The sequence below is a fragment of the Rhinoraja longicauda genome, chromosome 3, assembly GCF_053455715.1.
Source record: "Rhinoraja longicauda isolate Sanriku21f chromosome 3, sRhiLon1.1, whole genome shotgun sequence".
Taxonomy (NCBI): Eukaryota; Metazoa; Chordata; class Chondrichthyes; order Rajiformes; family Arhynchobatidae; genus Rhinoraja; species Rhinoraja longicauda.
In genome coordinates, this window is record NC_135955.1 from 91,339,079 (window position 1) to 91,353,999 (window position 14,921).

Genomic DNA, 14,921 nt, shown 5'->3' on the forward strand with positions numbered 1-14,921 from the left:
ATGTCCACCCAGGCTAACGTTAATTCCTGCTCTATTTGCAATTGAGGGCGTGCAGCGTAGGTTTACTAGGTTAATTCCCGGAATGGCGGGACTGTCGTACGTTGAAAGACTGGAGCGACTAGGCTTGTATACACTGGAATTTAGAAGGATGAGAGGAGATCTTATCGAAACGTATAAGATTATTAAGGGGTTGGACACGTTAGAGGCAGGAAACGTGTTCCCAATGTTGGGGGAGTCCAGAACAAGGGGCCACAGTTTAAGAATAAGGGGTAGGCCATTTAGAACTGAGATGAGGAAAAACTTTTTCAGTCAGAGAGTTGTGAATCTGTGGAATTCTCTGCCTCAGAAGGTAGTGGAGGCCAATTCTCTGAATGCATTCAAGAGAGAGCTAGATAGAGCTCTTAAGGATAGCGGAGTCAGGGGGTATGGGGAGAAGGTAGGAACGGGGTACTGATTGAGAATGATCAGCCATGATCACATTGAATGGTGGTGCTGGCTCAAAGGGCTGAATGGCCTCCTCCTGTACCTATTGTCTATTGTCGATTTTAAAAGATTTCACAAGCTTGCTTCTTACATTTAATTCGACATAAACTGTGGGGAAAATGAGTTCCCAGCTCATTCGCACCACTTGAGGCCGACTAGGCTACGTTTGTACTGTGGTTCATGACTGTAGTTTAATTTAAACTATCTGTTTATGTCAAGAGTCAAGTGTACACAGAGATTGGAGGAATGGGATTCATTCCCGCAGCAGCTCAGCAGGTCTGTAAATACAGTCAATGGGTAACGTTGCGATACGATAAAACTGTATTCATCCATCCCTGGAGGGAAATTGTTCTGCTGACAGTCACAACGCTCAACAAGCTACACGGAAACTGGAAATTATAAAGTGAAAAAAAGAAAAAGGACAAGCGACTGTAGTCCTCTGCCCAGGCGATAAGTCTGTGTTTGTTTGTTTGTTTGTTTGTTTGTTTGTTCCGGTGAAGGCGCTGTGTGTACGGTGCCTTCACCGGAACAAACAAACACAGACTTATCGCCTGGGCAGAGGATTATAAACTAGAGTGCCCCCCCCACCCCCCACCCCCCACGCTGGGTCCCCATTGTCCTTCACTGCGGCCCCCCTTAGCCGGGACCCCCTTTGTTCTCCCACCGTCCCGCGGGATAGTGAGTAGCCCCAAGTCGGCCGACCTGAGGGACCTGGAGTTAGAGAGGGGGGTTAGAAGATTTTTGATGTAGGGGGGGGAATGTCCATTTAGGGCTTTATACGTGAATAGGAGGAGCTTGAAGTTGATTCTGTACCGTACAGGGAGCCAGTGGAGAGAGGCCAGAATCGGGGTGATGTGGTCCCTTTTACGGGTACCCGTCAGGAGTCTTGCTGCGGCGTTTTGGACCAGTTGCAGGCGGGACAGGGAAGATTGGCTGATCCCAGTGTATAGGGAGTTGCAGTAGTCTAGGCGGGAGGAAATGAAAGCGTGAATGATTTTTTCTGTGTCGTCGAATTGGAGGAAAGGTTTGATTTTAGCTATGGTTCGAAGTTGGAAGAAGCTGGCTTTTACCACAGCGTTGACTTGCTTATCAAATTTTAATGCAGAGTCAAATATCATGCCGAGCGAGGTTTTTGACATGCGGTTTGACTAGGCAGGATAGGCTTCCAAGACTGCCTGTTATCAATTTGATGGAGTCGGGGGGGCCGAATAGGATGACCTCAGACTTGCTCTCATTTAATTGGAGGAAGTTCTGTGCCATCCAACATTTTATGTCCTCAAGGCAGTGTAAGAGGCTGTTTTAATTTGACTGGTTGTTGGGTTTCAGGGGGAGGTAAAGCTGAGTGTCATCGGCATAGCAGTGGAAAGAAATGCCGTGCCTTTGAATGATTTGGCCAAGGGGGAGCATGTATAGAGAGAAGAGAATGGGGCCTAGGATGGAGCCTTGTGGAACTCCGCAGGAGAGGCTAGCTGGAGCAGAGGAATAACTGCCTATGTTGATGGCGAAACTCCTATCTTTGAGGTGGTGTGGGTCAGTGAGAGTGTGGCCAGGGTGGTGTGGGTCAGTGAGAGTGTGGCCAGGGTGGTGTGGGTCTTTGATGATGCTGGCTGCCTTTTTGAGGCAGCGACTCCTGTAGATCCCTTCGATGGTGGGGAGGTCAGTACCTGTGATGGACTGGGCAGTGCCCACCACTACTATCAACATCTTAGAGAAGATGGTTGAGCCCCTGTCTAATGGTATCATATTTAAGTGCCTGCCCATGTAGTACTTTGAGGCTTTGAGAACTCTTCTCGCAACTGCTGCAGGCTTCCAGATGGATGAAAGTCAAAGTGCATGGGATTAGATTCATGGTTTGAGGGTAGGCTGTTCAGAAAGGTCCATGCCACAGGTCAACGCTTCATCAGTTCAAACGTTCTTGGAGCAGAATTAGGCCGTTCGACCCATCAAATCTGCTCCGCCATTCAATCATGGCTGATCTATCTCTCCCTCCCAACCCCGTTCTCCTGCCTTCTCCCCGTAATCCCTGACACCCGCACTAATTTCTCCGCCTTAAAAATATCCACTGACTTGGCCTCCACAGCCATCTGTGGCAATGAATCCCACAGATTCACCACCCTCTGACTAAAGAAATTCCTCCTCATCTCCTTCGACCAAGAATTACACACAGAGGAAAAAGGCATCCGTCTTCACTCCTGTAGATAGTCTCACATAGAACACAGCACAGTGAATGCCTGATGTCCCTCCATCCCTCTATTCCATGATTGTACAGGATGAATATCAATGAAAAGATAAAGGCATATAAAGCTTGGGGCAGTGTGTAAGTAGAGAATGTCATACCCAAGTTGTCAGTTAATGAAGATAGACACAGAGTGCTGGAGTAACTCAGCGGGTCAGGCAGCATCTGTGGAGAACATGGATAGGTGACGTTTCACAGAGTGCAGGAGTAACTCAGCGGGTCAGGCAGCATCTGTGGATAGGTGAGGTTTCGGGTCAGAACCCTCCTGTCGACTGATAGTCGAGAGGGGAGGTCACTTAATGATATTGAGTGAGGGATAATTGGGGCAAATGCAATACGGAGGATGATTGATACTGTTCAATGAAAATTAATCAGGGCAAAAAATATTTAGCGTTAAGATGCACAGTCAATTTGAAGGATTCATGAAACAGAAAGTAGCAGCAAGATTGTGTGTTGTTTAATTCACTGGGGCCATGTCTACAGCAGACTGCTTCTGTGCCCAGCAGGTCTCAGTCTTCAGACATGCTTGGACATTAGCTCAAGCCCAGCAAACATGCACACCAAGGTCAGAGCGGAACACTGCCTCCCACCCCATGGAGGGCTTTGATTGTTTGTGTGAGCTTGCTCTGGGCCCTGGTGCTTCCATGTTAGAAAGCGCTCATTGAAAGTAAAGGAACTGTCTGACTGTAAATAAACACAGAGCCATACACACGCCTCCCTGTACAGCAGTGTGGGGTACAGGCTCCCCCCACACGCCTCCCCGTACAGCAGTGTGGGGTACAGGCTCCCCCCACACGCCTCCCCGTACAGCAGTGTGGGGTACAGGCTCCCCCACACGCCTCCCCGTACAACAGTGTGGGGTACACGCTCCCCCACACGCCTCCCTGTACAGCAGTGTGGGGTACAGGCTCCCCCACACGCCTCCCCGTACAACAGTGTGGGGTACAGGCTCCCCCCACACGCCTCCCCGTACTGTGGAGTGTGGGGTACAGGCTCCCCCCACACGCCTCCCCGTACTGTGGAGTGTGGGGTACACGCTCCCCCCACACGCCTCCCTGTAACAGCAGAGTGTGGGGTACACGCTCCCCCCACACGCCTCCCTGTACAGCAGTGTGGGGTACACGCTCCCCCCACACGCCTCCCTGTACAGCAGTGTGGGGTACAGGCTCCCCCACACGCCTCCCCGTACTGTGGAGTGTGGGGTACAGGCTCCCCCCACACGCCTCCCTGTAACAGCAGAGTGTGGGGTACAGGCTCCCCCCACACGCCTCCCTGTAACAGCAGTGTGGGGTACAGGCTCCCCCCACACGCCTCCCTGTAACAGCAGAGTGTGGGGTACAGGCTCCCCCCACACGCCTCCCCGTAACAGCAGAGTGTGGGGTACAGGCTCCCCCCACACGCCTCCCTGTACTGCAGTGTGGGGTACACGCTCCCCCCACACGCCTCCCTGTACAGTGGAGTGTGGGGTACACGCTCCCCCCACACGCCTCCCTGTACAGCAGTGTGGGGTACACGCTCCCCCCACACGCCTCCCTGTACAGTGGAGTGTGGGGTACACGCTCCCCCCACACGCCTCCCTGTAACAGCAGAGTGTGGGGTACACGCTCCCCCCACACGCCTCCCTGTAACAGCAGAGTGTGGGGTACACGCTCCCCCCACACGCCTCCCTGTAACAGCAGAGTGTGGGGTACACGCTCCCCCCACACGCCTCCCTGTACAGTGGAGTGTGGGGTACAGGCTCCCCCCACATGCCTCCCTGTACTGCAGTGTGGGGTACATGCTCCCCCCACACGCCTCGTTGTAACAGCAGAGTGTGGGGTACACGCTCCCTGCACACGCCTCCCCATACTGTGGAGTGTGGGGTACAGGCTCCCCCCACACGCCTCCCTGTACAGTGGAGTGTGGGGTACACGCTCCCTCCACACGCCTCCCTGTACAGTGGAGTGTGGGGTACACGCTCTCCACACGCCTCCCTGTGTCTGGGGCACGCTTGCTGAAAGCATTCACACCACATTTGCATGCTCTATTTAGTTCAGTTTTGTTTAGTTTAGGTTAATTTAGTTTTGTTTAGCTTCGTTTAGTTTAATTTAACACCTGGAGTACCGTGTACAGTTTTGGTCTCCTAATTTGAGAAAGGACATTCTTGCTATTGAGGGCGTGCAGCGTAGGTTCACCAGGTTAATCCCCGGGATGGTGGAACTGTCGACATTACTAGACTGGAGCGACTAGGCTTGTATACACTGGAATTTAGAAGGATGAGAGGGGATCTTATTGAAACATATAAGATTATAAAGGGATTGGACAAGCTAGAGGCAGGAAACATGTTCCCAATGTTGGGGGAGTCCAGAACCAGAGGCCACAGTTTAAGAATAAGGGGAAGGTCATTTAGAACGGAGATGAGGAAAAACTTTTTCACTCAGAGAGTTGTGAATCTGTGGAATTCTCTGCCTCAGAAGGCAGTGGAGGCCAATTCTCTGGATGCATTCAAGAGAGAACTAGATAGAGCTCTTAAGGATAACGGAGTCAGGGGGTATGGGGAGAAGGCAGGAACGGGGTACTGATTGTGGATGATCGGTCATGATCACGGTGAATTGTGGTGCTGGCTCGAAGGGCTGAATGGCCTCCTCCTGCACCTATTGTTCATTGTCTATTTAGTATAGTTTAGTTTAGTTTAGTTTAGTTTAATTTACTTTAGTTTAATTTAGTTTAGCCTATTATTATTACAGTGAAAAGCATTTTTGTTGCGTGTTATCCAGTGATTACAATTAAACTGCCCACTTGGAAAGAGTATAAGGGTCTTGACCTGAAACGTCACCTATCCCTTCTCTCCACAGATGCTGCCTGACCCGCTGAGTTACTCCAGCACTCTGTGAAACATCACCTATCCATGTTCTCCACAGATGCTGCCTGACCCGCTGAGTTACTCCAGCACTCTGTGAAACGTCACCTATCCATGTTCTCCAGAGATGCTGCTTGTCCAGCTGAGTTACTCCATCACTCTGTGAAACGTCACCTATCCTTGTTCTCCACAGATGCTGCCTGACCCGCTGAGTTACTCCAGGCTTTTGTATCTACCTTCACATTATGCAGATACAGGATAAAGGGAATAACGCAAGATCAAGTCCAGGAAAGTCCGATTAAAGATAGTCCGAGGGTCACCAATGAGGTGCATTGTAGCTCAGGACTGCACTCTAGTTGGTGATGGGATGGTTCAGTTGCCTGATAACAGTTGGGACATGGGTGTGCAGAGATACAGAGTGGAAACAGGCCCTTCGGTCCATGCCAATCATCGATCACCCCTTCACACGAGTTCTATGTTCTCCCACTTTCTCATCCACTCCCTGCACACCGGTGCATTTTACAGAGGGGCGATTAACACTACAAACCCACAGGTCCTTGGGATGTGGGAGGAAACCAGAGCACCTGGAGGAAACCCACGTGGTCACAAGGAGAACGTGCAAACTCCTTACAGACAGAGGCCAAGGTCAGGATGGACGCCAGATCTCTGGTGCTGTGTTGCAGCTGCACTGCCCGCTGCGCCACTCCGCCGCTCATCATATTCAGAGTCACATCGGCAGTCTCATGTCATGTATCTCCTGCACCAGCCCTATTGAACAATGGCCAAGCAAGCTCACCAATGCCTCCATTTCCTTCGGCTTAAGTCTGAGAGGATCGGCACGTCCCCAACAACTCTCACCATCTTCTACAGATGCGCCGTTGAAAGCATTTTATTGGGATGTATCACAGCTTGGTTTGGGAACAGCTCCATCCAAGACCGCAAGAAATTGCAGAGAGTTGTGCAGCCCAGGCCATCACACAAACCAACCTCCCTCCCATTGACTCCATCTCCACCTCACGCTGCCTCGGCAAGGCCAGCAGTATAATCAAGGACCAGTCTCACCCCGGCCACTCCCTCTTCTCCCCTCTCCCATCGGGCAAGAGGCACAGAAGTGTGAAAACGCACACCTCCAGATTCAGGGATAGTTTCTTCCCGGCTGTTATCAGGCAACTGAACCATCCCACCACCAACTGATCTATCATCTACCCCATTGGACACCTTTGGACTATCTTTAATAGGACTTTACTGGACTTCATCTTACACTAAATATTATTCCCTTATCATGTATCTGTACACTGTGAACGGCTCGATTGTAATCATGTATTGTCTTTCCGCTGACTGGTTAGCACGCAACACAAGCTTTTCACTGGACCTACACGTGACAATAAACTAAACTCAACTAAACTTAACTCAGAACCCAAAACACACTTTGATGTAAATTCCAAAGTGTCATATGACCACAGAGAGAAAATTCCTTCCCATCTCAGCCTTGATTAGCTGTCCCTTGGTGCTGAGATGATGCCACTGGTTGTAACCCAGTCAGCCAGAGGCAACTAATTAAACACACCTTCAAGATAATAATGCCGTAAGCATTTGTCCCTACGTTGTGTTGTGGCAGGTAATAATGGAAATAACCTAATAATAACCCTGCAAGTGCAAATCAGATTATTGTCCCCATGGTTACAAAGACACACACAAAGACCCATAGATCACGGGAGAATGATGCTGGTTTTCTGAAAAATAACAGCCCTGTGAGAGTGGACATTTTGTCTATTATGCATTCCAAATGTTCAAGGATCTGTCGATGCTGGTTTTAGAAAACAAAGAGACAAAGTCTGAAGAAGGGTCCCGACCCAAAACGTCACCTATCCATGTTCTCCACAGATGCTGCCTGACCCACTGAGTTACTCCAGCACTCTGTGAAACGTCACCTATCCATGCTCTCCACAGATGCTGCCTGACCCGCTGAGTTACTCCAGCACTCTGTGAAACGTCACCTATCCAAGTTCTCCAGAGATGCTGCCTGACCCGCTGAGTTACTCCAGCACTCTGTGAAACGTCACCTATCCATGTTCTCCACAGATGCTGCCTGACCCACTGAGTTACTCCAGCACTCTGTGAAACGTCACCTATCCATGTTCTCCACAGATGCTGCCTGAGGAGGCCATTTAAAACTGAGGTGAGAAGAAACTTTTTCACCCAGAGAATTGTGAATTTGTGGAATTCTCTGCCACAAAAGGCAGTGGAGGTCAATTCAGTGGATGAATTTAAAAGAGAGTTAGATAGAGCTCTAGGGGCTAGTGGAATCAAGGGATATGGGGAGAAGGCAGGCACGGGTTACTGATTGTGGATGATCAGCCATGATCACAATGAATGGCGGTGCTGGCTTGAAGGGCCAAATGGCCTCCTCCTGCACCTATTTTCTATGTTTCTAGAGCATACTGACTGGTTGTTGCTGAGTTGCTGCCTCACAGCGTCAGAGACTCGGGTTCGATCCCGACTATGGGCGATGTCTGTACGGAGTTTGTACGTTCTGCCCGTGACCTGCGTAGGATTTCTCCGGGTGCTCCGGTTTCCTCACACACTCCAAAGACGAGCAGGTTTGTAGGTTGAGTAGCTTCTGTAAATTATCCCCAGTGCGTAGAATAGAAATAGTGTGAGTGGCTGATCGATGGTCGGCACGGACTAGATGGGCCGAAGGGACTCTTCCGCAGTGTATCTCTAAAAAATACACCATGGACATGTCGTGTGCCTGAGTGATGGCTTTCATGGTATTTTTCCATTATCCCTTGGAATAAAATCCAAAGAAAATGAAAAATGTTTGGGAAGACTGAAAACCATTGGAATGCGATGCAAGTGAGATTCATTCTGAATGAGGACACAGAGACCGTTGCTAATTCCCTTCTGCAATGCTCAAAAACAGTTGACCTGAACCAATCGGGGAATTCAGTGGAAAATTCCATTCCAACAGGCGATCATAGAGGGTGGTGTGAAGACAGAAAATGCCGGGGATTGTCAGCAGCAGGGATTGTCTGTTTCAGGTCGAGGGTAGACCCAGAGTGCTGGAGTAACTCAGTGGGTCAGGCAGCATCTGTGGAGAACATGGATAGGTGACGTTTCACAGAGTGCTGGAGTAACTCAGCGGGTCAGGCAGCATCTGTGGAGAGAAGGAATGGGTGACGTTTTGGGTCGAGACCCTTCTTCAGACTGAATGTTTCAGGTCCATGAGCAGCAAACTACCCTCTGTAACTTAGAAGAGTACAGCACAGAGGCAGGCCCTTCATGCCAATACACATGCACAGTATCTGATAAACATTCGCCCGTGATGAACATGATGCCAAGTTAAACCATATCCTCTGTCTGCACGTATACATATCCCTCCACTGCCTGCATATCCTCTGTCTGCACGTATCCATATCCCTCCACTCCCTGCATATCCTCTGTCTGCACGTATCCATATCCCTCCACTCCCTGCATATCCTCTGTCTGCACGTGATCCATATCCCTCCACTCCCTGCATATCCTGTCTGCACGTATCCATATCCCTCCACTCCCTGCATATCCACTGCCTGCACGTGATCCATATCCCTCCACTCCCTGCATGTCCTCTGCCTGCATGTATCCATATCCTTCCACTCCCTGCATATCTTCTGCCTGCACGTGATCCATATCCCTCCACTCCCTGCATATCCTCTGCCTGCACGTATCCATATCCCTCCACTCCCTGCATATCCTCTGCCTGCACGTGATCCATATCCCTCCACTCCCTGCATATCCTCTGCCTGCACGTATCCATATCCCTCCACTCCCTGATATCCTGTCTGCACGTGATTCATATCCCTCCACTCCCTGCATATCTTCTGCCTGCACGTATCCATATCCCTCCACTCCCTGCAATTCCTCTGCCTGCACGTATCCATATCCCTCCACTCCCTGCATATCCTGTCTGCACGTATCCATATCCCTCCACTCCCTGCATATCCTCTGCCTGCACGTATCCATATCCCTCCACTCCCTGCATATCCTCTGCCTGCACGTATCCATATCCCTCCACTCCCTGCATATCCTCTGCCTGCACGTATCCATATCCCTCCACTCCCTGCATATCCTGTCTGCACGTATCCATATCCCTCCACTCCCTGCATATCCTCTGCCTGCACCTGATCCATATCCCTCCACTCCCTGCATATCCTCTGTCTGCACGTATCCATATCCCTCCACTCCCTGCATATCCTGTCTGCACGTATCCATATCCCTCCACTCCCTGCATATCCTCTGCCTGCACATGATCCATATCCCTCCACTCCCTGCATATCCTCTGCCTGCACGTGATCCATATCCCTCCACTCCCTGCATATCCACTGCCTGCACGTATCCATATCCCTCCACTCCCTGATATCCTGTCTGCACGTGATTCATATCCCTCCACTCCCTGCATATCTTCTGCCTGCACGTATCCATATCCCTCCACTCCCTGCATATCCTCTGCCTGCACGTATCCATATCCCTCCACTCCCTGCATATCCTGTCTGCATGTATCCATATCCCTCCGCTCCCTGCATATCCTCTGTCTGCACGTGATCCATATCCCTCCACTCCCTGCATATCCACTGCCTGCACGTATCCATATCCCTCCACTCCCTGCATATCCTGTCTGCACGTATCCATATCCCTCCACTCCCTGCATATCCTCTGCTGCACGTATCCATATCCATCCACTCCCTGCATATCCTCTGTCTGCACGTATCCATATCCCTCCACTCCCTGCATATCCTCTGCCTGCACGTATCCATATCCCTCCACTCCCTGATATCCTGTCTGCACGTGATTCATATCCCTCCACTCCCTGCTTATCTTCTGCCTGCACATGATCCATATCCCTCCACTCCCTGCATATCCTCTGCCTGCACGTATCCATATCCCTCCACTCCCTGCATATCCTCTGCCTGCACGTATCCATATCCCTCCACTCCCTGCATATCCTGTCTGCACGTATCCATATCCCTCCACTCCCTGCATATCCTGTCTGCACGTATCCATATCCCTCCACTCCCTGCATATCCTCTGTCTGCACGTATCCATATCCATCCACTCCCTGCATATCCTCTGTCTGCACGTATCCATATCCCTCCACTCCCTGCATATCCTCTGTCTGCACGTATCCATATCCCTCCACTCCCTGCATATCCTGTCTGCACGTATCCATATCTCTCCACTCCCTGCATATCCTCTGCCTGCACGTGATCCATATCCCTCCACTCCCTGCATATCCTCTGCCTGCACGTATCCATATCCCTCCACTCCCTGCATATCCATGTACTAATATAAAACATTCTTCAATGCAGCTATTAGTTTTGTTTATTGTACAGTAAAAAGCTTTTGTTGCGTGCTCTCCAGTCAGTGGAAAGACAATACATGATTACATCGAGCCGTCCAGTGTACAGATACATGACAAAGGGAACAACGCAAGTCCAGGAAAGTCCATTTTAAGATAGTCCGAGGGTCTCCAATGAGGTAGATAGTGATTACAGTCGAGCCATTTACAGTGTATAGATACATCATACAGGAATAGGAGTAGAGATTGAAGAGATTTAATATGTGATTGTTCAATGGTTCAATGGTTCTTTATTGTCACGTGTACCGAGGTACAGTGATATTTGGTTGACCATACAGTCACACCAAAGAAGCAACAAGATACAGAACGACATAAAGATTAAACATAAACAGCCACCACAGTGGTGTGTGGGAACACCCAGGGCATGCAGCCCAAGCGGAGACCCACAGTCATCAGTCCAATGTCCGGGCCACACACACACGCACACACATGCGCCCCATCACCGTGATGTGACCAGAGTTGTACCGACCGCTGTCACTCTCTGCAGTCCCTGCCCACCCGAACAGTCAGACAGCAGTCCCCACACGCACCAGACTCCAGGATGTCCACATGGCGGGATGGCCCTGCAAACACAGAGATCACTGCACGCATGGCACTCCCTCCCTCGAGCCCCCAGCAGTGCAGGCAGAGCGGCCATCTTGTTTTCAGCGACCTCACATTCCACACTGTGATGGAAGGCCAGTAACTTATACCGTCTTTCCTCCTTTGCTCCCGTGGTCAGGGCGAACAAAGCCCCCGCGGTCGATGATCGAAGCCCACACAACGAGGCGATCGAAGCCCCCACAACGGGGCGATCAAAGTTCCCGCGGTCGATGATCGAAGCCCCCACAACGGGCGATCGAAGCCCCCGCAACGGGGCGATCGAAGTTCCCGCGGTCGATGATCGAAGCCCCCACAACAGGGCGATCGAAGCCCCCGCAACGGGGCGATCGAAGCCCCCGCAACGGGGCGATCGAAGCCCCCGCAACGGGGCGATCGAAGTTCCCGCGGTCGATGATCGAAGCCCCCACAACGGGGCGATCGAAGCCCCCGCAACGGGGCGATCGAAGTTCCCGCGGTCGGTGATCGAAGCCCCCGCAACGGGGCGATCGAAGCCCCCGCAACGGGGCGATCGAAGTTCCCGCGGTCGGTGATCGAAGCCTCCGCGGTCGGGGCGACCGGAGCTCCTGTGATCAGGGCGGTCGAAGCTCCTGCGGTTGGAGCTCCCAATGTCGACCCCTAACAAAGAGGCCGCCAGCTCCACAGTGTTAGGCCGCGGTGCGGACAGAGATACGACACGGAAAAAGTCGCATCTCCAAAGAGGGAAGAGATAAAAAGTTTCCCCCAACTCCCCCCGCCCCACCCCCAACCCCCCACATAATACAAAACTAGATACACTAAAACATACAAATTAAACAGACTAAAAACAACAAAAGATAGGGAGGACACAGGCTGTTGGCGAGGCTCCCACGCACGGCGCCACCTGGTGTATTGTAGATCAGCTTCTGTGGCTGGCCTGGGTTGGGCGGCCTCTGTTGTATTTTATCTTCCTTCCTACCTCCCACTCCACACAGAGTTCCAGCCACGCATCGTCCTTTGTGTAAAAAACTAATGTGCTACAATGCTGAGAACTATATTCTGCACTCTGCAGCTTCCTCTTTGCCCGACCCATTTGTACTTGAGTTTGACTGGATTGTATTTATGTAGAGTATTATTTAATCGGACTAGAGAGCATGCAAAATAAAGCTTTTCACTGTACCTCAGTACACATGATAATAATAATCCTAAACCTGTCCTGCACGTCTCTTTACTTTACAACACAGTGGCACAGCGGTAGAGTTGCTGCCTCACAGCGCCAGAGACCCGGGTTCCATCCTGACTACGGGTGCTGTCTGTACGGAGTTTGCACGTTCTCCCCGTGACCGGGTGGGTTTTCTCCGGGTGCTCCGGTTTCCTCCCACATTCCAAAGACGTGCAGGTTTGTAGGTTAATTGACTGGGTAAATGTAAAAATTGTCCCTAGTGTGTGTAGGATAGTGTTAGTGTGCGGGGATCGCTGGGCAGCGTGTGTGTGTAGGATAGTGTTAGTGTGCGGAGATCGCTGGGCGGCACGGTCTCGGTGGGCCGAAGGGCCTGTTTCCGTGCTGTATCTCTAAATCTAAAAAATCACACTCTAAAGACGTGCAGGTTTATTGGATTCTGTAAATTGTAAATCGTGTCTCGCGTGTGGGATAGTGCTCGTGTATGGGGTGATCACTGGTCGGCGCTGACTCAGTTTGCTGAAGGGCCTGTTTCCACACTGTATCTCTAAAGTCTAAAGATGTTGTTATTGGCCGTCCCCTGGGCCGAGTGTGCTTTCCAGAACCCGTGTGAAAAGATTGCCAGGAAACGCAAGACTGCTTCTCGTGTGGTGAAGATTGAGTGGTCACTGAGTACTCTGGACCACATCTTGCTGACAGAATACGTCTGTAAATTAAAAAGCTGCTGTGTAAGGCACATTCAAAACGTCTGGTGGGCATGAACAATAACATTTGTTCACAATTATATCAGCGTTTAAGCATATTGTGTGGGGACAATGATAAATTAAACGTCACAATGTTGGTGTGAACGTGTTGCTGGGCCTCGACCCCACAAGAGACCGCAAACGCTTTCTCACAGCGAGATTAAAAGTGAGAGGGCTGCTAAGAATTTATTTGACTCTGACAGTAAAGTTGTCCGATGTGGAGTTAATGATATTAACACAAGTAGATAGAGTGATCAAGAAGGAATATGGGATGCTTGCCTTCATAGGTCAGGGCACTGAATGCAAGAGTCAATTTGAGAGGGGGTGGAGGAGGTTCACCAGAACGCTGCCTGGATTAGAGGGTTCCAGCTACAGGGAGAGGGTGGATTAGAGGGTTCCAGCTACAGGGAGAGGTTGGATTAGAGGGTTCCAGCTACAGGGAGAGGGTGGATTAGAGGGTTCCAGCTACAGGGAGAGGGTGGATTAGAGGGTTCCAGCTACAGGGGGAGGTTGGATTAGAGGGTGTGAGCTACAGGGAGAGGTTGGATTAGAGGGTTCTAGCTACAGGGAGAGGGTGGACAGACTGGGGTTGTTTTCTCGAGAACGTTGGGGGTTGTGGGGACCTGACAGAAGTGTGTAAAATTATGAGAGGCATGGATAGGGTAGACAGTCAGAACCTTTTTTCCTTTTTATGATAAATATCAAATACTGGAGGACAGAGCTTTAAGGTAAGAGAGGCAAAGTGTGAATGAGATGTGTGGGGCCAGTTTTACACAGAGGTTGGCACGTGTGTGGAACGTGCTGGCCGGAGGTGGTGGGGACAGACCCAATGGTGGGATGGATGGTACTTTGGTCCAACCACATGGATATGTAGAGAATGGAGGGATATGGGTTGTGAGGAGATTGAGCGTTGGTCTCAGCGTTGTGTTTGGGACAAACATTGTGGGCTGAAAGGCCTGACCAATGCTTTTACTAATCTATGTTCTAATTGTGACATCAAAGTTGTTTTCAAATGTTTAATATGATATGGGCGGTCACGGTGGCGCAGCGGTAGAGTTGCTGCCTTACAGCGAATGCAGCGCCGGAGACCCGCGTTCCATCCCGACTACGGGTGCTGTCTGTACGGAGTTTGTACGTTCTCCTCGTGACCTGCGTGGGTTTTCTCCGAGATCTTCAGTTTCCTCCCACACTCCAAAGACGTGCAGGTTTGTAGGTGAATTGGCTTGGTAAATGTAAAAAAATAAAAAATTGTCCCTAGTGTGTGTAGGATAGTGTTAGTGTGCAGGGATCGCTGGGCGGCAGGGACCCGGTGGGCCGAAGGGCCTGTTTCCGCGCTGTATCTCTAAATCTAAATAAAAGAATATGAGAATGAGGTCTAAGATTTCAGCAGTAAGGCCCCACCAACACACATAGGATCACAGCTGATCTCGATTGCAGTCTCAGCTTTCCGGTCAGACCATTATTTTTGATTGCCTGATAAGTCTCTC